The following is a 24190-nucleotide window of genomic DNA, read 5'->3' on the forward strand; positions in this document are numbered from 1 at the left end:
CGATATGACTAACTCACTCATATAAAAAAATGACAAGTTTATAGCCTTGCGCAAACCCCCTCCGTCCCCTTCCTCCCGAGCCATCTGCTCTGCATAAATTTCGGCTCACGCCCATGTGCTCCACCTTCTTGGTGGATCGTTTGATGCTGGCCAAAGACACGTCCGATTGTGAAACCTCTTTAATTTTGTCAATAGTTGTGCTTTCAACTACGTTTCGGATGACTTCTTGACTGTGTCACATATCCGCGGGAATATAGGCACCTAAAATATCACAATTCGTGAATAACGACTTTCAGTCGCAAAATAGTTTCCCTATAATGATAGGACGAAATTTCTCGAAGTTCTTTACCCTTGCTTTCACGAGCGTCTAAATGGCCCGGTGTCCGTGACTGTACAAGTGCTTCTGAAACGCTTTTACATGATCATTTTTCGCTACGTCATTAAATGCACAGGTCGCCATGACATTCCGGCTATTGGGAAGGTATTCATGAGTCCTCTCTTACCTCTGAGCATCTTGATTTTGCTCTGTGTTGCTCAGTAACATCGTCATTCAATTGTTTACGGTATTTGTCTTCTTATGCGACTAGCGCATAAGGGGTAGTCAAAGGAAAACGAGACGGATGGAAAAAAGTAAATAAACTGTTCGTTATTTCAAAAGTAATCGCCATAGCATTTATCCCACTGTCAACAAGCCGGTCAATGCCTCCAAGCAACAATGTTTGCGGTTACCCACGGAACCATTACTGTAGCCAAGCATACATCTCTAGCAAATTGACGACCACGGATCTCTTTTTCCAGTGCCCCCAAAATCTCTTGGGGAAAGATCGGGACTGCGTGGAGGATGTGTACGGGCTCCCCAACGAAAACTTTTGCAGCATAGCCTAAACAACCTTGCCAACTTGTGAGTCCGGCCGCACATCCTCCATACAGTCCCGATCTCTCTCTACGCGATTTTCATATTTTCGGAGTCATGAAAAATGATATTCAAGGCCTTCAAATGCTTCAGACAAAGAAGTGATCACATGGTTACAATTACGGTTCCGTGTTCAAACGTAAATAGTTTTCCATGAAGGGATTGACCCTCCTGTGTTAACAGCTATGGCGATTATTTTTGTCCATCTGTCTCGTTTTCAACTGTTCCTTACAGTATAACATGCTGTGACACTGCTTTATCCACGCACTCTGGTTGGTTGACACCCTGGTGGATTTCGTCTAATTCATCTGTTAAAAAGCGTTTCGAAGATGTGCTGTCGATGTAATGTAGGTGGGTTCCCAAAGGACTGGAACCCCTTTTCAGTGTCCACCGATCCCAAAGATTCCTCCACTCATACTGAGTTGCTGAACGGAACAAGGACAACAATTTAACGGCGTAGCATCCTGCTTCCTTTTTCCTCCTGACACACGCTCAAATAATTCAAGGCGATTAGATCACCGAACCTCAATAGCAATTCCTAGAGAACTGCCGTTGCTACACAGCTGTGTAGACGCGTGAGACTAATACTCTGAAAGAGAAATCTCGACCTAGTTTTCACTGTAGTCGCTGTTCTTTTACTTCCAATACGTAAGTCAAGTAACGAATGCGCGCACTGTTGTGCTGGGAATTCTTTGCTCGTCCCGAATAAGCAATTCTTATTGCAGATTGTCTAAGGAAAGTGCTAAAGACTCGCTGAAATCAGGCTGACACGTTTTGTTTGGGCTACAATATGTGCGTAATGCGGCCATCGCCGGTCGTCGCTGTTAGGTATTAAAAACTTGGATAACGTTTCAGCCGCGATCTTAGCTGCTCAGGTGACGTTTTTATTTTATAGGCCGCGTCTTCTCGGAACGCTTCGGAGACGTCGGTCGCTTGTATTGTTTCTGTGGCGCACAATATGGGCATTCACGAGACGGCGTCGCTGCATTATTAGCTTCTACACATCACACCATTGTTCCTTCTGGTGCTGAGGTATCAGATCGCAACACGAAATCAAGTATCCTTTATTAGGGACTATGGCACAATACTTGTCTCGCTCTGAATGGACAATGTCTATGAGCTTAAATTTATCTTTTTCCTTGGTGTTTGTCTCTGCAGCTCGGTGTAATAGATCAATTACAGCGCATCGATTATCTTAGCTTCGTGAGGCTCCAAAGCAGCTATCAGAACGGACTTGTCAATATTAATCGGTAAGGCATCCAAACAATCTGGTACACGATTTAATCTGCTTTCTTCTAGTTCTTTTAAGCTCATTGTAGATTGTACAGGCTTATTACACAATATTCCCAATACGGTGAGTGTTCGGAGAGCTACTAGCGGAAATACGAGATATCCACTCACTACCGGACATGGAAGTTTTTAAATAAGTTTGGTACTAATGAAATTTATCATTTTAACTTATAGTTTAGATCGCATAGTTATGTACAATGAGTACCGTAAACCTACGAAATGTACTGATTTTGAACCATCTAGTAGTTCTTAACAATCCGCAAAAATTCTTTATTTTCTGCAACTAACATTCATTATCTTTTGTAAAATAGTTCTCCATGAAAATAGGCAACTAAATTCATTTTAGGTTCGTAACAAAACGTAATTAAATCAATGAATGAAGTATTTTGCTGCTGTCGTTATTAATTTGTACAGTTGATCTTCAATCGCCGCTATTATCAGACCTGTTGTATAAATGAATTTACGACTTAACATGTGATTAATATCGGGGAAGAAGCACCTTTAATTGTTCTTTCTATAAAGCACTCAACTGAAATAGATCAGAATGCTACGAAGGATTACCTACTTTTCTTTGTGATTCATAGCACGAAAAAAACAATGAATGAATGCAGCGAGAAATCAAGGCTCATAGAGACAGCCAAGGAGGCTGGTAAAGTACCTCATACATCAGACCGTTTTGGCGAGTCGGCTGCCAGCGCGAAGTTTTACTGGAAAAGACAATAAATCCCTCCGTGTAGAACTGCAGACGGCCTATGATTTGGGTGGCGGCTTATTTCTCTTGTTGCCATACAGTGGCCCTCTTAATCCGCTGCGCATTCTTCGAAAGTTGTAAAAATTGTGATCTAAAATGAATATTTCTCTGAAATTAAAGATTCATCTATTACGCATTTTTCTTTTTTGTACTAGTTATATAGTGCGATGTGCAACCTGTTCTTTGCGTACGCAAGTTATCATTTAATTCCAGGTGAAACGCGCTAGTTTCCGGTAGATATACATACTTCAAAAAAATGTTTTGCATCACCTCGGTTCCGTGAGTGCCGGACCCGGTACAGAAAATTGGAATGGAGATCAACAACAACATCATTTCCACCCTTTTAATTGCTCATGAAAACCACAGATGCCTGTTGTACCACCATACAGCGAGACCTCTAGAGGTGGTGGTCCAGATTGCTGTACACACCGGTACCTCTAATACTCAGTAGCACGTCCTCTTGCATTGATACATGCTTGCTGTCGTCATGGCATACTATCCACAAGTTCCAGAATGAGAATTTCACTCTGCAGCGGAGTGTGCGCTGATATGAAACTTCCTGGCAGATTAAAACTGTGTACCCGACCGAGACTCGCACTCGGGACCTTTGCCTTTCGCGGGCAAGTGCTCTACCACTGAGCTACCGAAGCACGCCTCACGCCCGGTACTCACAGCTTTACTTCTGCCAGTACCTCGTCTCCTACCTTCCAAACTTTACAGAAGCTCTCCTGCGAACCTTGCAGAACTAGCACTCCTGAAAGAAAGGATATTGCGGAGACATGGCTAAGCCACAGCCTGGGGGATGTTTCCAGAATGAGAATTTCACTCTGCAGCGGAGTGTGCGCTGATATGAAACTTCCTGGCAGATTAAAACTGTGTGCCCGACCGAGACTCGAACTCGGGACCTTTGCCTTTCGCGGGCAAGTGCTCTACCAACTGAGCTACCGAAGCACGCCTCACGCCCGGTACTCACAGCTTTACTTCTGCCAGTACCTCGTCTCCTACCTTCCAAACTTTACAGAAGCTCTCCTGCGAACCTTGCAGAACTAGCACTCCTGAAAGAAAGGATATTGCGGAGACATGGCTTAGCCACAGCCTGGGGGATGTTTCCAGAATGAGAATTTCACTCTGCAGCGGAGTGTGCGCTGATATGAAACTTCCTGGCAGATTAAAACTGTGTGCCCGACCGAGACTCGAACTCGGGACCTTTGCCTTTCGCGGGCAAGTGCTCTACCACTTGCCCGCGAAAGGCAAAGGTCCCGAGTTCGAGTCTCGGTCGGGCACACAGTTTTAATCTGCCAGGAAGTTTCATATCCACAAGTTCATCAAGGCACTGTTGGTCCAGAAGTTCGCACTCTTCAACGGCGATTCGGCGTACATCCCTCAGAGTGGTTGGTGGGACACGTCGTCCATAAACAGCCCTTTTCAATCTACCCCAGCCATGTCTGATAGGGTTCACGTCTGGAGAATATGCTGGCCACTCTAGTCGAGCGATGTCGTTATTTTAAAGGAAGTCATTCGCAAAATGTGCACGAGGGGGGCGCGAATTGTCGTCCATGAAGACGAATGCCCTTGCCATTATGTTGCCGATATGGTTGCACTATCGGTTGGAGGGTGACATTCACGTACCGTGCAGCCGTTCCAGCTCCTTCCATGATCACCAGCGGCGTATGTCGGCCCTACATGATGCCCCCCCCCCCCCCAAAAACATCAGGGAACCTCCACCTTGCTGCACTCGCTGAACAATGTGTCTAAGGCGTTCAACCTGATCGGGTTGCCTCCAAACACGTCTCCGACGATTGCCTGGTTGAAGGCATACGCAGCACTCATCGGCGAAGAGTACCTAATGCCAATACTGAACGGTCCATTCGGCATGTTGTTGGGCCCATCTGTACCGCGCTGCATGGTGTCATGGTTGCAATGATGGACATCAAAAATGGCTCTGAGCACTATGAGACTTAACATCTGAGGTCATCAGACCCGTAGAACTTAGAACTACTTAAACCTAACTAACCTAAGGACATCACACACATCCATGCCCAAGGCAGTATTCGAACCTGCGACCGTAGTGGTCGCGCGGTTCCAGACTGAAGAGCCTAGAACCGCTCGGCCACACCGGCCGGCTTGATGGACATTGCCATGGAAGTCGGTAGTGAAGCTGCGCATCATGCAGCCTACTGCGCACAGTTTTGAGTCGTAACACGACGACCTGTGGCTGTACAAAAAGCATTATTCATCATGGTGGCATTGCTGTCAGTATTCCTCCGAGCCATAATCCGTAGGTGTCGGTCATCCACTGCAGTAGTAGCCCTTGGGCGGCCTGAGTGAAGCATGTCATCGACAGTTCCTGCCTCTCTGTATCTCCTCCATGCCCGAACAACATCGCTTTGGTTCACTCCGAGACACCTGGACACTTCCCTTGTTGCGAGCCCTTCCTAGCACAAAGTAACAATTCGGACGCTATCGAATCGCGGTATTGACCGTCTAGGCATGGTTGAACTACAGACACACGCCTCCAAATTTGGTTACTGGTTGAGTGGCAGTTTGATTGGGACACTGTACTTCGTTCATCATAAGAGTAAACCTGATGTAAACAAATATAAACGTGATGATTTGTCAGCAGCCGTAGCAAATGTACACTGAGTTGTTACCCTCTTGGAAGTAGGTCCAATATATGAGGAGATACCTTATTATCATGTTACGGTAAACGAAATCTTAACCATGCTTTAGTTATGTAGTTTTTATTTCAAAAATCGTGTGCAGTCACAGTCTGTACTGTTGTGCTCTGATTGTCACGCAGTTTATACGCAGTGAGAAAATGGCTGCTCCTTAGTGAAACACGCCCGTGGAACACCGTGAAAGGTGGCGAGAAAGAGGTTCTTCTTAACGTTTATCATAAATTTACAGAAAAAAATCAGCTCTGAATTTTTCCAAGTAATTATATATCCTTCAGTTGTTTGGAAACGAAATGCATAGAGTTGGTTATCTTGCGGTATGGTAAAACGGTGCAATCTTTGGATCGATGGTTCAAATCTCTCCGTGGTCTTCGTTTTTTCGTTCAGTTTGGAATACCTACATCTTTTTAATGTAAAATTCATCAAATATATGCTAATCAGGACATATCTAATCATCATTTTAATGAAAAGTTCACGTAATCTTATTCCTAATTACATATTGCACGCAAAATTTCAGTTTACACTGCAAATATAAATTCTTGATTATCGATATTTTATAAGATTATTAACAAAGATTGTTCAAATTAAGAAAACATAATACATCAAATTTTAGGACAAAAATGAAAAATCGAATAGTCTTTATCCGGACTATGACCATAGTTTTACACAAAAGAAGTGGTCTTACATGAGCCAGAGTGATAAGGGTCGCGGAAACATGGAAAACAGTAGTTTTCGCGGCACCGAGCACGCCATACAAATTCTGCATTTTTGCAGTTGGCACTGTACTACTGCAGTATGAACCCAAAAGAATTGATCTGGAGCCAAATTATGGGAGAGAAATAAGGCACTTAAGCCGCCAGAAGTACTGCAACTAATGCATGAAGCTCTGTCACACGTCACTGCCGAGGGTTGGCAGGATACAGAACGGCACGTGACAAAAGAAGGAGAAAATATGACGCCTGGATCGCTGAATTCCACTGATAGATTCGTAATCAGTATAGCAGATAATAGTTCCAGTACTGAAATGTATTTGTCGGATTCGGATATGGAAGGAGTTCAGTTACGGCTGACTGTAAGTAATACTTTCAGTGATTTCAATATTTAACTATACGGTGAAATCCTTGCAATAAGCTTTTGCGTTACACGTATCTCGCGCAGAACAACTGCGCTACGTGTAAGTTAGGAATTTTCTTCATTATTGTTTTTAATTATAATATTATGCTAGTTAAAGACGAGAGCATGTTAAGCTTTTCATCTGATCTCCTAAAGAGCACGCGGTATTCCTCGAGTTTTTCCGAATATTATTTCATTCTCTTTAAAAATTAATCGGCATCGAAGCTATATTGTTTCTCTGCTCGCCTCTTTTTTACGTCGTATCTGCAACTTCTCACATCACTGCAGGTTAGTTGCAGCAGTACGTACTTAAGGTGGCGTAGCTACTATTCGTCAGATTACAAGTTACATCTACAAATATCGTATCGCTATCTCGCAGTCATCTGAAGACAACTTAATATTGACAGGTTCTTGTACGCTAGCACATTGTGAATGTGGGCATTATTTCTATAATGTTATTCTTCTTTAATGTTATTTTTACAAGCACATTCTGAAATCAGTCGCAACCGGATTCGTTGATTCTCCTATTGCTATATCGATCCAAAGATCACGCTTAACAACATTCTTTACGATCCGTCGACTCGACGAGTCACAGTACCTCTGTTCTCTAAAAACATTTAATTAGCGTATCGTCAGTTTCTTTATAAACATTGTCACATGGATTCGAAATATTCTTCACGTATTCGAGAGATGTGAGCCTATAATAGAATGAAAGTTCAAACATTTAAAACTTTTATTTCGCTTAATTTTTTTCACTAGAGATCATCGTTACCTCCGCAGAATATAATGATACGCTCTCTGAAACGTAATATCCTTTCAAATTATATGCAAATCGTGTTTAAATATCAACATTCACTTCACTGAACTGTTTAGAATGCTATAACTAAATAACATGCCAGTATTTCATTCTCATCTTTAATATGTATTTTCGAAAATGGCTTTACTTTTTTTTAGCATCAGTTCTTCCAAGATTCTCTCACGAAATTTTCACAATAAATCGGAACACCAAAATCTTCGAATTAATTCCATAAACTTCACAAAAGTTTCATTTGGACACAATGCACAAGCGTCGTGTAACATAATAACTGTTAATAACAAGATCAAATTACAACTCTTGATCTTTCAAGATCTCCAAACCGATTGAAACTTTTTTGGGTACAAATTATATCTTTCTTTCTTTTTACGTTGCTTTTAAATAGGCATAGCAAGAACTTGGCGATCTTGGCATCCTCTTCATCCCTGTGGCCGTCGAGTTGGAAGACGAGTATGTCCTGTGGCGTTAACTGCTCTCTCGGATGTGAAGACTGCCGTCTCTGCCAATTTCTGACTGCGCCGTTCATGAAACAAAATAAAACCCGCTTTTTGGTTACATGCGAACAATATCTAATTAAAAGTCACAGTTTGATTAAAGTATGAATTCGGCTTATCACATATCACTGCCTCTGGAAGACCAGTAAAGATACGATTGAATATTTCATATCACTACAACACACAAGGCGAAACATAGGGAAAATACAAACGTAAACGTAATGTCTAATACAGCAGAAGACACATTCAAATCCTCTGATCCTTAGAATAGTTTTAACTTTGCAATACGAGCATCACAAAGCAATGTACTACAAACAATTATCCAAGCTGTAAAAGAATAATAGAATGAGCCTGAATAATCAAATATCAGTCCTGGGTGTAGTAATCAAAAAACATCAGCAGAAGCCGACACTCCATATTAATTCTACAGACTCAGTGGCAAGAAGACAGTACTCAGATTGAGAGGTGGCATGCCTTTACTATGCACACAGTGACTTGCCCCCTCTCATATTTATATCTTACTCTGAGTAATACGATTTGGGGAAGTATAACCGAGCTGGTCATTACAAGGCTAGTATTGAAAACTCAAAAGATATGAATATTTTCTCTCTAATTGCATGTGGTGAGAAGTTGCTATTCCTTCACATGCGGATTGCCCATGCAGCGTCTCTCGTCACTCGGGTGGTCCGGTGACAGGCGGGCTCTGCTGGTCTTGAAAGGGTTAAGCCGACGGGTGTGAGGGAGCCGAGTGGATGCTGTTCAGACGCCGACATTGTCATAAGAGTAGGGGCGACACGCCCACAGGGGCCTGAAGGAGCGGCTGGGGTTAGAGATTCCGTTACTTCGCAGAAACTTAGTGAAAACACTTTCTGACGGGCTACGAGCGAGGCGTGGGAATGACTTGTGTTCCCTGGCAGTCTTGACGGCAAAATTCCCGCGTTTTCTGCAAAATCATAACTGTGATTTGCTTGCTCAGGGGATTGCTCCGTGACGTAGCAAAATTGGCGCAGAAATAGACGCCAAGTATCTCCATTGGTGCAATAGTAGTGCTTCGGCAATAGAGTGGAATTTTCCGCCGGTTTTCGAGTTGCTGATTGGCCCGTTTTAACCACGGCCACTGTCGAGGGGGCGAATATGTTCTGTGTTCGGCTTGTACAGGTGCTCTTGAGGGAGTCGGCTCTCGCTTTTCGGTCGGAGTAGGTTACAAGACTGAGCTCTCGCTGCTCTGGACAGCCTGCCTTCCGTTGGCTGTCTAATATACTTTCATTTAATTGTAACTTTTTGACGAAGTTGCTGAAGTTTCGACTTCAACGTAACTTTTCGAGTACAATTGGCAATTGAGCGTGAAGCGGCCTATGTTGTCCGTCTTGAACAGTTTTGGATAAAGTTGACTGTATCAGAGTTACTGTGTGACTTCGCTTGTTCAAATCAATCACTGTACTGTCAGTGATTGTGTTGCGAGCCTTATTCGTCTCCCTCGGAGACGGATTTGTATTTGCTAGGAAGTCTTTAGTCTGGAACAACCAGACCAGGAAAATTTGTTGCGGGCTATACTCGCGACATTATCATTACCACGACGGGACGTCGAAACAACCAGCTATCGCCTCCGGTACGCCAGATCGTGTTCTTGCAGTTAAGAAGACAGCTTGGGAATGTATGTCCAGAGCACCGGCAGATTAGGGATTTTGCTATGTGATAATCAGAGCTTAGCAGAGCGCGCCTGTTCGTCTTTTCTAACTCTGTTCTGTCTTGAGTGTTCATTGTCTGAGTTCTCACTACTGTAGCAGCAACTAATGTTGGGTTGGCTGTGTGTTTCTCTTAAGATTTGAGTTGCAAGGAATTGGCTCCACATACCACTTCGTCATAAATGTCAAATCTAATTTATGGACAACTTCACCTTCACAGCATTTATTTGAGTATCCAGTTTGATCCAATTTGATGTATTGTAAATGTTTCATGTGTTTTTTTATTATTTTGGGTTTAGTCATAATAAATCAAATTGTTATTTTGGACAGAACTGTCATTCTGTAGATCGGTAGAGCAACCCTTTCATTTCTCACTACTTTAATAAAACTTTCCTATATCAGATTAATTTCTATCAAATTAAATTATTGCAGGTGCCAAACTCTTTTCTACTCCACTTTCAGGGTCGATTACAGTCAGTTTGCATTTCCTCTTAATCCATGTGCAACAGCAAAAGTCGGAGTTAGAAAAGGGGCGGGGGGGGGCTTAGAGCATCATTTCCATACAAAGATTCTGGAAGGATTTAGTGTTAAATACACTGCTTGCCCCGGCCCCTCGCAAGATAATGAAACACATTGACCCAGGTTGCGCACTGCTAACCACAGGGTACAATAAATCACTTTAACGACTCAGCCATTGCCAACAGTATAAAACAGGTTAAGGATTCGTTGAGTATAATTTTCGCTAAATACAGATTCTTAGGTTTTAACACACTGGCGGCTACAGTGGCTTTGCCGTTATGGAAATACGGTCACTTGCAGAATTTAAACTGAAGACCCAGGTAGACACAGTTGTCGGACAAGAAAGATTAGCACTGAACACAAGCGGTACAACCTCTTTTAATAGTCGTGGCCAGTCACACACTACCCCCTGTTAGCACCGCCTTCCCTGGATCTATGAAGCTAAATACCGTCCCCTCGCCCAGGAAGGAATCGATACCCCGTGTTGGTAGCAAGCGCAGATGCCAGACCCCATGAGCCTGCCTTGGTACATGAACTTCCTGCTCCGCCACATCCAAATGACTGACCTCTCAGATAGTCGCGAGTTGTGGTGTCTTCATGCCGGCCGTCTGCATACTCCCACATCTTCGCTGAGGCTCCCTGACTCCTGGTAACAGCAGCTGCCCAGTCGCATAAACAAGACTATACAGTGCCCACACGAGACCTGGCACAGCATGCGTGTCCAGCGGCTGGATCCAATCTGATGCTGCCTTCACTCGCCGCTGACTCTCTTTCCTGTCACTCCACGTCACTTTTAGCCTCACATTGTCGCTGCAGTTGGCACACTATGCGACTGTACCTAACGGTTACTGCTGCTGAGTAGTTGCTCTTCCAAACAGCATCCCATACGAGCAAACCAGTTGCGACTTTGCCTGATATTGGTCGTGCATGGCTCTGTTTAAAAAGAATAGCTCGATGTAGCCATAGTGTCGAGCCGTCCATGTCTGCTTTCATGCCCTGCTGCTAACTCGCTGAAAATAGTAACCTGTAGGTGTGAACCTTCAGTCAAATATCTTTTCGTAGGCTAGAATTGCGAATTAATAAAATACACAAAAATACAAAATAAGAGATAAATGTTTAATTTAAGAACAAGGATTCTATTCTAACTACTGTAATCATTGATGTAGACGATAGAGAATTTGTTGAATAATGTTTAATCAAAAAAGGACATCTCAGATAAACGGGAAGTAATCCTACGCTATTCAGTTAAAACACAGACAGAAAATACCTTTACCAAATGCAATGAAGTTAAGTTGAGAGCATACGAGAATGGTAGCAAAACCCCAAACTAAGTAGTATCGAAAACTCGCGAACACAAGTCCAATTCGTAATCACAGTAGATGAAAGTTTCACCGGATCAAAATATACTCATGCTCATAAATTAAGGAGAATTGCGGAATGTGGTGCCACACAACGTGGCACTACACAAAAAGGGTGATAATAGCGTAGGCATATAGGGAAGACACACGACACAGATCTGTAAGTCCACGGTATTGGTGATAAGTCGAGAAAACCGTCCCGAAACACATGTGCTACAAAAGGCCACTTTCCTGCGCATGTACCCCGACATCAACATGGGATACGATCACCATGCACACGTACACAGGCCGCACAACGGGTTGGCATACTCTGGATCAGTGGTCGAACAACTGCTGGGGTATAGCCTCCCATTCTTGCACCTGTGCCTGTCGGAGCTCCTGAAGTGTCCTAGCTGTTTGAAGACGAACAGCGATACGTCGAACGAGAGCATCCCAGACGTGCTCGATGGGGTTTAGGTCTGGTGAACAGGCAGGCCACTCCATTCGCCTGATATCTTCTGTTTCAAGGTACTCCTCCACGATGGCAGCTCGGTGGGGCCGTGCGCTATCATCCATCAGGGGGAAGGTGGGACCCACTGCACCCCTGAAAAGGCGGACATACTGGTGCAAAATGACGTCCCGATACACCTGACCTGTTACAGTTCCTCTGCAGGGGTGTACGTGCACCAATCATAATCCCACCTTACACCATCAAACCACGACCTCCATACAGGTCTCTTTCAAGGACGTTAAGGGGTTGATACCTGGTTCCTGGTTCACGCCAGATGAAAATCCGGCGAGAATCACTGTTCAGACTATACCTGGACTCGTCCGTGAACATAACCTGGGACCACTGTTCCAAAGACCATGTACTGTGTTCTTGACACCAGGCTTTACGGTCTCTTCTGACCTTTCCGGTCTCCAGGCAAATAAACCATGACTGTTGAGTCGTCTGTAGACTGTGTGTCTGGAGACAACTGTTCCAGGGGCTGCGGTAAGATCCCGAGCAAGGCTGCCTGCGTTACTCCGTGGCCGTCTGCGGGCAGTGATGGTGAGATATCTGTCTTCTTGTGGCGTTATACACTGTGGGCGTCCCGTAATGTAGCGCCTGGACACGTGTCCTGTCTGCTGGAATCGTTGCCATAATCTTGAGATCACACTATGTGGCACACGGAGGGCCCGTGCTACGACCTGCTGTGTTTGACCAGCCTCCAGTCGCCCTAGTATTCTACTCCTCATAACGTCATCAATATGTGTTCTTTGAGCCATTTTCAACACACAGTCATCATTAGCACGTCCGAAAACGTCTGCACACTTACTCGCTGCACCGTACTCTGACATGCACCAACACACCTCTGCGTGTGTGGACTGCTGCCAGCGCCACCGTGCGACGACCGTAGGTCAGATGCACCGTATGGTCATACCTGGAGGTGATTTAAACCCGCAAACCGCCCACCAGAGCCTTGTTGCACCATGTATCAGCGTTATCCTTAATTTATGAGCATGAGTGTAGTTCAGACTTCAACAGAATGATTCACAAATTAATACACAGGATGAGAAGAATAGTAACTCATACTCTGTCTATTCTCAGATCTGTAAATCAAGCGGCGAAAGTTAGAATCCTACTCCGGAGTACATTCAGGCCTATCGAAACGTAAAGTCCCTTCAAAACTTAAGAGTATTGTAGCGGTCGTTCACTGCCGAGAAACAATCGCCTGAATGAATGAATTACGCGCGTTATTCTAGACAGCTCTGACTTCTTCCAGGACTCGACACAGTGTGTCGTCAAGAGTTGAACTCTCATAGTGACCGCTCACCGCCCAGAACGTATTAGCCACATTACCGAATAAAGCTTTATATCGCAGGCAGGTCTGTCTTCTCCAACGAACGTAAATGTGTCGAGAATCGCTCCCTTGAGCTCTTCGCTCGAGTTGTCCCAGTCTCCGCTTGACTCCCGTAGTGTTCCGCTACTGTCTGCTTCTCTATTAGCTGAAGGCCATCCCAAAATACATCGTCCTTAAGATCTACAGACATAATTTAATTCCAGTTGACCACTTTCCGGACCAAACAAATAAATGGTTCAAAAGGCTCTAAGAACTATGGGACTTAACATCTGAGGTCATCAGTCCCCTAGACTTAGAACTACTTAAACCTAACTAACCTAAGGACATCACACACATCCATGCCCGAGGCAGGATTCGAACCTGCGACCGTAGCAGCAGCGCGGTTCCCGACTGAAGCGGCTAGAACGGCTCGGCCACAGCGGCCGACACCAAACTAATATATTACAACAATATTTAAGTAAAGAAACGTCATAAACATTCGGTTACACTCAGATAATTTACAATAAATATAAGAAATAATTGTTTCATAAATAAATAAGCCAGCATTCAGCTCACGGTAAATGACAACAGATTCAGTATTGTTTAAACAGTTATTTATGCCTTCTTTACAGAAGCATCTTTTGGTTCTCTTTCCAGTTGTGGTGTCTACTAGCACATACGATTGACCTCTTTTAAATCAGCACAATTTTGTAATAGCACTTGCAATCAACATTTAAATAAAGTTACTGGCAAAATAGTAAACTGTTCATTAAATAAAAACGTAAGTGTGGAAAAATGTGAGGTACTGATGCTGTGTTCATTTGCTGTGTAATTGTGGCGGATACAATTTTCTGAGAAACATTTGCATAATGAAACAGACGTCGTAAATCGACAGATAAAACAGTTCAGATCGTAGCTTTCAGGGTTGATAACTATAGTGCAACACTGCCATCTGAGGTAACGTTTGTTGAAATCGCATGAAGTGACTAAAAGTTGTTAATTCAGAGACTCATTGTGAAAATGCTTACTCATTGTGAGATAATAACTTTTGTAGTGTTAAAGGTATTGAGATACCGTTGTCTCATTGGATGTGCCTCATTTTTTTTTCTTTTTTTTTGAGATCGCAGACATTTTCACATCTGCATTAATATTTGATTTGAGTTATTGTCGACTCTCGATGAGCTGTAATTTAGCCATCTTTAAAATTGTCTAACACCCCGCCATTCTTTGGACCATCACCTGCTCAAAGGTCATGCGACTAACGGCGTCCAAATTTCCAGCCTCTGGATTTTCGACATTTTCGACGATGCAGCTAGTCTTCGTACCTTAACTCGCCCGTACCGGCCGCCTAGCCAGAAGCCGGAACTGCCGCGCCGCGCCCTGAGACCAGGGTCCGCTATTGTTTATCCGTACAACAAGTTGGTCTCACCCCATACAATACTGGGCGGATGATTAGCTCGCCTAAACAGGCGTAACGTTAGACACCTCCACTTAATGCGACATATTAGCTCGCTAACTTGGCGCATTAATTAACACCATATTCGGCGTACATAAAATAATAGTGTAAGTGCCTCGGTGGTGGTGTATGCGACAGCATGTACAGTCGTGGACAAAACGAGCGAGACCCCTCGCCTTTTCGTTATGCTGACCCGCACAGCTTTAAAGTCTGCTACAGAGCATAACAGGCAAGGAGACGAAGTGCTACCAACATACTACGCACAGGCGTGAAATTGAAAAACTATCTGAACTATGTCAGACTGTTTTCAATCATGTGTAAGACTATATTAATGCTGATTAGTGTGCTAAACACAACACGTAATAATAAGATATAAATGAAAGAAGAAACGATAATTAGTATGAACTGTACTAATAAAAATTAATTTCAGCTTATCGAGATAGCATAACTGTTTTAGTAATACAAAGTACCCCAGATCGTTACGAATTAGCAAAATAATATGCGCATTCGGCCGCGAAACGGTCTGTGTCAACGTTCAGACCAGTCATACTGGATTATCGTTGCTGACATACCATGAAAGGGTGCAAATTTAGCAGTGCGTGAAGATTCATAACGAAATTCAGTTAAAAATCCTTCAGTACCACACTTAAGTGAATTCATATTGACATCCACAGGGCGCCGGTACAGAATGAAGGTAGCAATAAAACGTATTGGGGAGTGCGATAATTTCTTAAAATTGCCTTACTGATAGTGTAAGAGTGGGACAGTAGAGAAATGGTCCGAAGTTGGTTCGATGAACCTTCTGCCAGGCACGTAAGTCTGGATTGCAAAGAAATCCTGTAGATGTAGTCATGTAGATGTAACAAAGGAATTATGTTGTAACTGCGACATGTGAGTTACATTTGATTTGAACATCGAAGTTGTTTGCTGTTTATTTATTCTTTGTTCATTATTTTCAGCCATAGACAAACAGCTAGGTGCGTTAAGTTGATACTGAAATAAAGTGTCATGCATGGATCAATAACAATAAATTCTTAACTACTTTTTATAGTACTGCAGTATCTGCCAGCGTCTTCAGAAGTGGATATCGCATTCGACGTTCCTAGGGTGTTTATAAGTGGCTATTGCAGAAGACTTCGAACAAAATTTGAATGTAGCTTCGTAAAAGTCCCGTGATCAAACGATCTGAGTTGCTGGCGAATACAGTTTATCCTCACTAGACAGTATATATTATCATTATACGTGAGGTGAAAAGGGTTTAGCCGGGTGCGGTGGCCGAGCGGTCATTTTTTTCCATCTTGTTCGTTGTGTTTGGTCGTCGCGGACGTCACAAGACATCCGTTACAGTTCGTTTGTTGATCCTCCCATTTTTTTACTACAGAGGCCAACAAGCTCTCTGACCGGACACGCTTAGCTACCGTGCCGGCGTTCTAGGCGCTCAGTAATGATAATCGCCGGCCGTGGTGGCCGAGCGGCTCTAGACGCTACAGTTTGGAACCGCGCGGCTGCTTCAGTCGCAGTTTGGAATTGTACCACGGACATTGGTATGTGTGATGTCCTTAGGTTAGGTGGGTTTAAGTAGTTCTAGGTCTAGTGGATTGATGACGTAAGCAGTTTGCTCGCATAATTCTTAGAGCCATTTTTTTGTCCTTTCGCGTAAATTTTCTTTACATAAACGGCCGTATCTTTAGATTGCGTTGACATAGGAGCTCACTTCTTTACACCACCAAGGGACCATATACCGCAGGAAGTGTGATACATTTCTGTTTATTATGTCTACCTGTACTCGAGGTAAACAGGTTTTAAGGTGTGGGTAGCCAGATAGACGGTCAAGAAAGTGAGACAAGTAGGGTTAGGTTACGAAAGTAGCTACGACAGTTATTGAAGATGAGGGCCGTATAAATAATTACCCCTACTCTTTATTCGAAATGTTCTAGTTGCAGTCGATACATCAGCATATTACTCGTAGTTACACTTTCTATCCAAATCACGTTTACAGGAATGCAAATAAAATCCATTTGCTTATACACGTGGTAATTCAGATCCCAATATTAATGCCACCGCGTTTTAGAAGTGCGAACATTCCCATTGATAGCTAGCTTAAGAAACACTTCGGCTAATGAACGTTTTCTGGCTGTGGCGAGTCTAATGAAGAATTCGAAACCTTGTATAACACGTTTGGCAGCTTTGTAGCCGTTTATTTCATGGAGTGGTGCAAAATTATCGTACTAATTTTACTCGCTAATAACAGTATTTTGTTATTTCGATAAACATCCCGATTGATTGTCACATAACCAGTGACATAAAGGTAGAAAATTCATGTTTTTGTGTCCAGAAAGCTCTATGCAACAGAAACTGCAGACCATTTTGCCACTTTCATTGAGAAACTGTCGACTTATTCATGTCTGGGGTAATAATAGAGGGCTGTTTGCCTGGATTGTCTGCTAGCGTAGTGAAAGATGTATGCTACTGCAAGGGAGGTCAGGTTTATTTTCGGTTCTAATCTCGATGGATGCAGATAGACTATCAGGAAAGCAATTTTAAGAAATTATCGCGCCCCCAATTTTTTTATTGCTACCTTCATTCTGTACCGGCGCCCTGTGGAAGTCAATATGAATTCACTTAAGTGTGGCAAGAATGATTTTTAACTGAATTATGAATCTTCACGCACTGCTAAATTTGCACCCTTTCATGGTAGGTCAGCAATGGTAATCCAGTATGACTGGTCTGAACGTTGAAACAGACCGTTTCACGGCCGAATGCGCATATTATTTTGCTAATTCGTAACGATCTGGGGTACTTTGTATTACTAAAACAGTTATGCTATCTCGATAAGCTGAAATTAATTGTTATTAGTACAGTTCATACTAATTATCGTTTCTTATTTCATTTATATCTTATTATTACGTGTTGTGTTTAACACACTAATCGGCATTAATATAGTCTTACACATGACTGAAAACAGTCTGATGTAGTTCAGATAGTTTTTCAATTTCACGCCTGTGCATAGTATGTTGGTAGCACTTCGTCGCCTTGCCTGTTATGCTGTGTAGCAGACTTTAAAGCTGTGCGGATCAGCATAACGAAAAGGCGAGGGGTCTCGCTCGTTTTGTCCACGACTGTACCTCCTAGGATGTCATATTCTCAGAATAAATTTTCTAAACGTAACACAAATTATAAAATTAAGACATATTAATTAAATGTCAAAATAAAAACCGAGATAACTCTGGAGACAGCTCTTTCTTTTCCAAAGTTTTTTGAGCTCTTTTGCGTCCTTTTGGTAGCACATTTTACTACATCGCAGCACTTCACTATCACTGATAAAGCGTGCAATCCTGCGCCCTGGCGTCGAAGTTTAGATGGTTGGCAGTCCAGCCGCCTCTGTTGAAATCCATGACGCCCTTGGCCATCTACTGCGCCGAAACATGTGTCAGTCCACAGTCACCTACAGTGCTGAAGAACAATAGCTGTTGAAATACGACTGTGGGACAGTTACCAGTAATCATGCGACTTCTCTAATCTCCATAGATCAGACCAGTGGAATCGATACGTTCAAAAACAAGATGGTAAGCAAAATACATTTGATTCAGTTCGACACTTCAAATATTCTGTCCATATTCCCACTATAAAACATGTCTTTCATGCTATGAAATTTATTCGACTCCACAAATCGACTAACATTTTATCATTTGCCTACAATTTTTGCAGCATCTAATTAGAGACTTTAAAACTAATACTACCCTGTGCAGAAATCACCTGTTTAACTTTCGTTCCAGCTCGGCAGCTTGATGCATTCTAAATCCATGAAATTTCCATTCTTATTTGCATAATAAAACTCTTATCACTAAAATTATTCTCTTAAACATATTACGAAGATTTCCCCAAAATTTCACAAACAAATCTATTCAAAATCCTTCCAAATTAACATCATAGGATTAACACACTAATATAACACCAAAAAATGAGCTCAAATTTTGCGCTTAATTACATGTTTTACTCCACACACGAAATACAACTACGAATTCGAATGCCCTCTACCACAGCAGGAACGCATGATCACCTACCAGATGGCGCGGGACTAAACTGTGTTGCGAATCGCTAATTCCAACCATAGTACAGATTGATGTAAGGGAATTATTACATTAAAACATTACATATCTGTTATCGTTATTATATTTATTATTATATTAGGTGTCTGTGATGCATGAGGGTGGGGATAACGGTAAATTATATTTGGGGAACTGCAGCAGGGGAGAGAGTCTCTGTAACAAAGCATACTCCCCCTCTCGTGGTGGCCGAGCGGTTCTAGGCGCTACAGTCTGGAACCGCGCGACCGCTCCCGTCGCAGGTTCGAATCCTGCCTCGGGCATGGATGTGTGTGATGTCCTTAGGTTAGTTAGGTTTAAGTAGTTCTAAGTTCTAGGGGACTGAAGACCTCAGAAGTTAAGTCCCATAGTGCTCAGAGCCATTTGAGCCATTTGAACCATATTCCCCCTCTCCTAAATCTGAACTGTACATCCGCTCCTGTTTCCGATTGATTTTAATTTAATTTGTGACAACTAACAACTATCGAAATATAGAAGGCGGAAAGGATGGAATTTTGCATATGTCTTGGTCTTTTTTTTCTCCCTAGAACTGTCTCATACTGTCACAAGTTTCATCACAATAGATGAACCTAGCGGCATTAGGCGAGTAGTTTACTGCTAACATGTTAGTGTGCCTCTCGGAAGATAAAAAGGCGGAAGTTCTGCGCATCCTCACTGAAAACGAGAAATGATTTCTACACTGGAAGCATCCTATACTAACATGCGTGAGCTCAAATGGTTCCTACTTTGACGGACGCCACCACTGACGATACATATTTTATAAATGCTCTGATCTGTAGATCAGTCTCATTTCTTGTGTCATCAGTGCTGGTACACGAGATCATCTAGCTGAGCACGAGAGCATGGCTGCAGTCAACTTTTCGCCCACCGAGTTCATCGACCTTGATGAAATTTCCACAGGATAAGGATACAGTTCCAGGTCGAAGTACAGTCGCACTCTAATACGCTACGACAAGCTGTTCTTGAGGAATGCGAGCAGTAGTATACCTTTTGCTTCCTAGCAGTACGTTGTCAGCCCCTGAGTTCAATCCCTGGTACTGCCAAAGATTTATTTTCTTGGTAGAAGCCTGGAGCGGCGGGCATCCCTCGCGTAAGGTCAGTTAAAGAGCTGACCGAGGGTGGAATAGTAACGAATTCACTATCGAATGCCGTCATTGACAACAGGGTGATACTATGTCCGTCCAGTCGACAGGCCAATATCCTGTAAGACAACAGCTCAATGGATATTAGTTGAGATAAACCAGACTACAGTTACAAGAGCAGAAGGACTCGAAAGAGAAGTAGTAATTGAAAAAGGAGGTAGGCAGTGTTGTAGCCCAGCCCCGATGTTATTCAATCTTCACGTTGGGCAAACAGTAAACCAAATCAAGCAGACATTTGTTAAGAGGTTCAAAGGTCAGGAAAGAGAAATAAAAACTCTGATGTTTGTCGCTGACATTGTAATTCTATCAGACAGTAAAGGACTTGGAACAGGATTTGAACGGAATGGATAGTTTTTTGAAAAGAAGTTGCAAGATTATCAGCGACGAAAGCAAATGTGGTCGAATTAAATCAGACGATGTTGAGTGAACTGGATTAGGAAGTCAGATGCTGTGAGTAGTTGCTGAGTTTTGCAGTTTAGGCAGCAAAACCACTGACTATGGTGGAAGTATAAACAGAGTGCGATTTGGAGGGGGGGGGGGGGGGAGGGGGGGGATTTCCCTCCCTCTGCATCAGACCATCCCCTCCTCTGGTTTTAGTTTATGCATCCCAACCTGAGATGTTTATTTTCTACGCACTGGAGCAAAACTTTACATATAATTTAAATTTGTGGAGCCGAACACTGAAAGTTTTTAATACAGTCTTACTATTAACACTATTAATATGTTTGCTTATTAATTTTGAAAAAGTGTTATGTGGTAGTTAAGCATTTCAAAACATTTAGAACTAAATCATCATTCTCATGTTGTCATTGTTGCTTTCGTATAAGGTGCGTCACCCGTTTACTTGCGAGCTTGCGAGGGAAGTAGTGTGGTAGTCATACCGCAGCAGTCGTATCGCAGAGTTGGGTGAGCTGGGGGCCGAAATTCCCTCCCCGGGCCCTGACACAGGGTGGTGACCGGCTCGCTACCTGTGCGAACATTTACCGTTAGGCCACCTTTTGGCAACGGTATGGCGCGGACCAACGCGCCTGGGACGAAAGCACAAAGTAGTGCGAAGTGAGCAACGGTACCTACCAGACGGGATCGGACAGTCTGACTTCGCTAGCCGCGAACCACGTGTGTGGAGCTTAACACAGGCTCCCCAGCATCACGTACTCCAAATTAATTAGTGCCGTTCGTTCGTTGCCTCGCGTCCGCCAAACACACGGCGATCTTCACACGTTCCCGCTTCAGTAGCTTCATTAGTGAGTTGAGTGCGTCCGGGCCTGTAAAAACTACGGAATTTCCGGATCTCATTCAAACAAAGCAAAATTTCTGATTTCCTTAAGAGCAGTGCATTACCTGATACGTGTACAAACTCTGACAGTCAGGATACTAACAGTGGTGCTAAAAGAGTTAAAATATACAGTGAATGTAAAAAAGAAAACGGTAATGATGGTGCTAATACAGGGGAAGAGACTGAATCTCCGGTAACTGAAAACTGTGACACGTCTCAAGGTAGGAATGGGAGTAACAGTACTCTTGAGATTATAGTAGGAAATTGTGTTGCCTTATAACGTTTTCAAAACTGGCAAAACACTAAGCAGTGGCTGTCCATAAATGACAAAAACTTAGTAATATGCACAGTGTGTTCACAAGTTCGTGAACTTAAGGTGGAAAACAGTGAACGTGTGCGTATCGATAACGCGTTTTTAGCTGGTGTTTCTGCTAATAACGCCAAAAAACTAAATGATAAAATCGGGGATCATGCAAAGTGCAAATCACACACGAAGTGCGTAGAAATAATGAGTGTAAAAGAAAAGAAAAGTTTAGAAAAATGCGTGAGTGAAAGTGAAAAGTTGTGGGGAAAGCAGCATCAAGAAAAAGTAATCGCAACTGCTTGTTGTTCAGATCTGCATATGTAACAGCTAAGCAGAAATTATCATTCAAATCGTATCCTGCAGTAATCGAACTACAAAAGCTTAATGGTTTATCAGTCGATAATATGCTTCATTCTGACCATGCATGCCGAAATTTCATTATGTTTGTAGGAGAAGAAATGAAAAAGAATCTTGCTCACTTCCTTGTAGAACTTGTAGAATCGGGTACAAACTTTAGTATCATGATGGACGAAAGTACAGCGGTTTCCAATAAAACTTGTTTAGTAATATATTTACGTTTGTCCTTTGAGGGAGTTGGTTCAAATAGCTCTGAGCTCTATGGGACTTAACATCTGAGGTCATCATTCCCCTGGAACTTAGAACTACTTAAACCTAACTAACCTAAGGACATCACACACATCCATGCCCGAGGCAGGATTCGAATCTGCGATCGTAACGGTCGCGCGGCACCAAACTGAAGCGCCTATAACCGCTCGGGCACAGCGGCCAGCTTGAGGGAGTTGCTTGCAATTTTTTTTTTACATTTTTGAATTAGAAAGTGGGACAGGAGAATGCATTTTCAGCACACTGTTAGCAGCTCTTGAAAAGTATGGCATTACAAATGAAGTAGGTATCGCAACAGATGGTGCCTCAACAATGCTTGCACCTTACAAAGGCGTAGCCGCTCTACTGCGTAGTCATTTACATAAGGATTTTACTGTCGTTCTTTGTATGAACCACAAAATGGAATTAGATGTCCACGATGTTATGAATGATGTAGCAGATATATACCATATACAGGTTTTTTTAGATTCCTTATATTCTGTGTTTTCTCGAAGTCCCAAAAATCATCCACTGCTACAAAGTGTTTCACAAGAATTATCCTCGCAGCTATTAAAACTAGGCCGTATTTTTCGCGTACGTTGGGTTGCTTCCTCATTTAATGCTATTCGAGCTCTTCTTGAAAGTCACAGTTCTCTTGTCCATCTTTTTGAAAATCTGAGACATAATGGTTCCCAATCAACTCAGGAGAGATCTAAATTTGAACGTTTACTAAAACATCTCACAAAGTGGTTGCTTGTAATGGAATTAGTTATGCTTTATGAGGCCCTAGAAGTTCTGCAAGTATTATCATTCTATATGCAGAACAGAAATTCTTCAGTCCTTAAAGCAAAACAGGAAATTGACGTGGCTATAAGAACTCTTGAAACTGAAAACAAATGACTCGCCACGAATGAGGATGATAGTACAAGAGTTGGAGGAAAAGCGCACATTCAAAGGGGTATTAATTAAAGAACCATCTTGTGATGAATATAACAGATTTCAGACATTGCGGAAGAAATTTTTTCAGTCTTTGATAGACAACATGAAAATCCGCTTTGAGGACCTGGATTTCTTTTCGGATGCAGCCGTATTAAATTCAGATACACGGCCTTCAGATGGTTATGAACGTGTGTTTCATGGTGACACGTCAAATTCTCGCTTGTGTAATAAGGTGGAATTTAAATTACGTGAAAGCACGTGTGCGTCAGTAGTCAAAGATTTTCGAATCTATAAATAAAATCCTCAACACATGCCCAATTCTGTGAAGGAACTTGTGAAAGCAGTTGAAGTTATACCTGTATCTACGGCTGAATGAGAACGTGGATTTAGTGCTATGAATTTAACACTTACACATTCCGACACTTTCAAATCTACTTTTCATTTCAATAAATGGACCTCCACTGCATTGCTTCGATGCAGAAAAATTTGCAGCAAGGTGGATCAAGTCTCAGCACCATAGCGCCCTTGACAAACCAACAGGCAAACCCTCGAATCTTTAGGAGCAGTCTCATTCATCTCGTCTCTTCAACTAAACTCTGTAAGTTAAAATGACAATTATATACTGTAGTACTAGCTGAACCGGCCACTCTTTGCTGTGGATTTGTCATAATACGATGATTTAACAAATTAACATTCACTTATAATTTCAGAGTGTTAAAATTAAGCACAAAACAACACAAAAATTTTAATTTTACATTTTATTCATCTAATATTTTAGTATAGTTTGAGTATCGTACATTACAGGAATCATTTAAAAAGTTGCTAGTTAGCAAAATATGAAGATTTATTAATTTTATGAATGAGGTAAATAAACTCGGCATTGCCCGGACGTCTCTACCTTCTCCTTATGCCCATCTCCTTCTTTTCCCACTTCCCATCTTCTCTTGCCC

The sequence above is a fragment of the Schistocerca piceifrons genome, chromosome 1 (genome assembly GCF_021461385.2).
Source record: "Schistocerca piceifrons isolate TAMUIC-IGC-003096 chromosome 1, iqSchPice1.1, whole genome shotgun sequence".
Classification (NCBI taxonomy): domain Eukaryota; kingdom Metazoa; phylum Arthropoda; class Insecta; order Orthoptera; family Acrididae; genus Schistocerca; species Schistocerca piceifrons.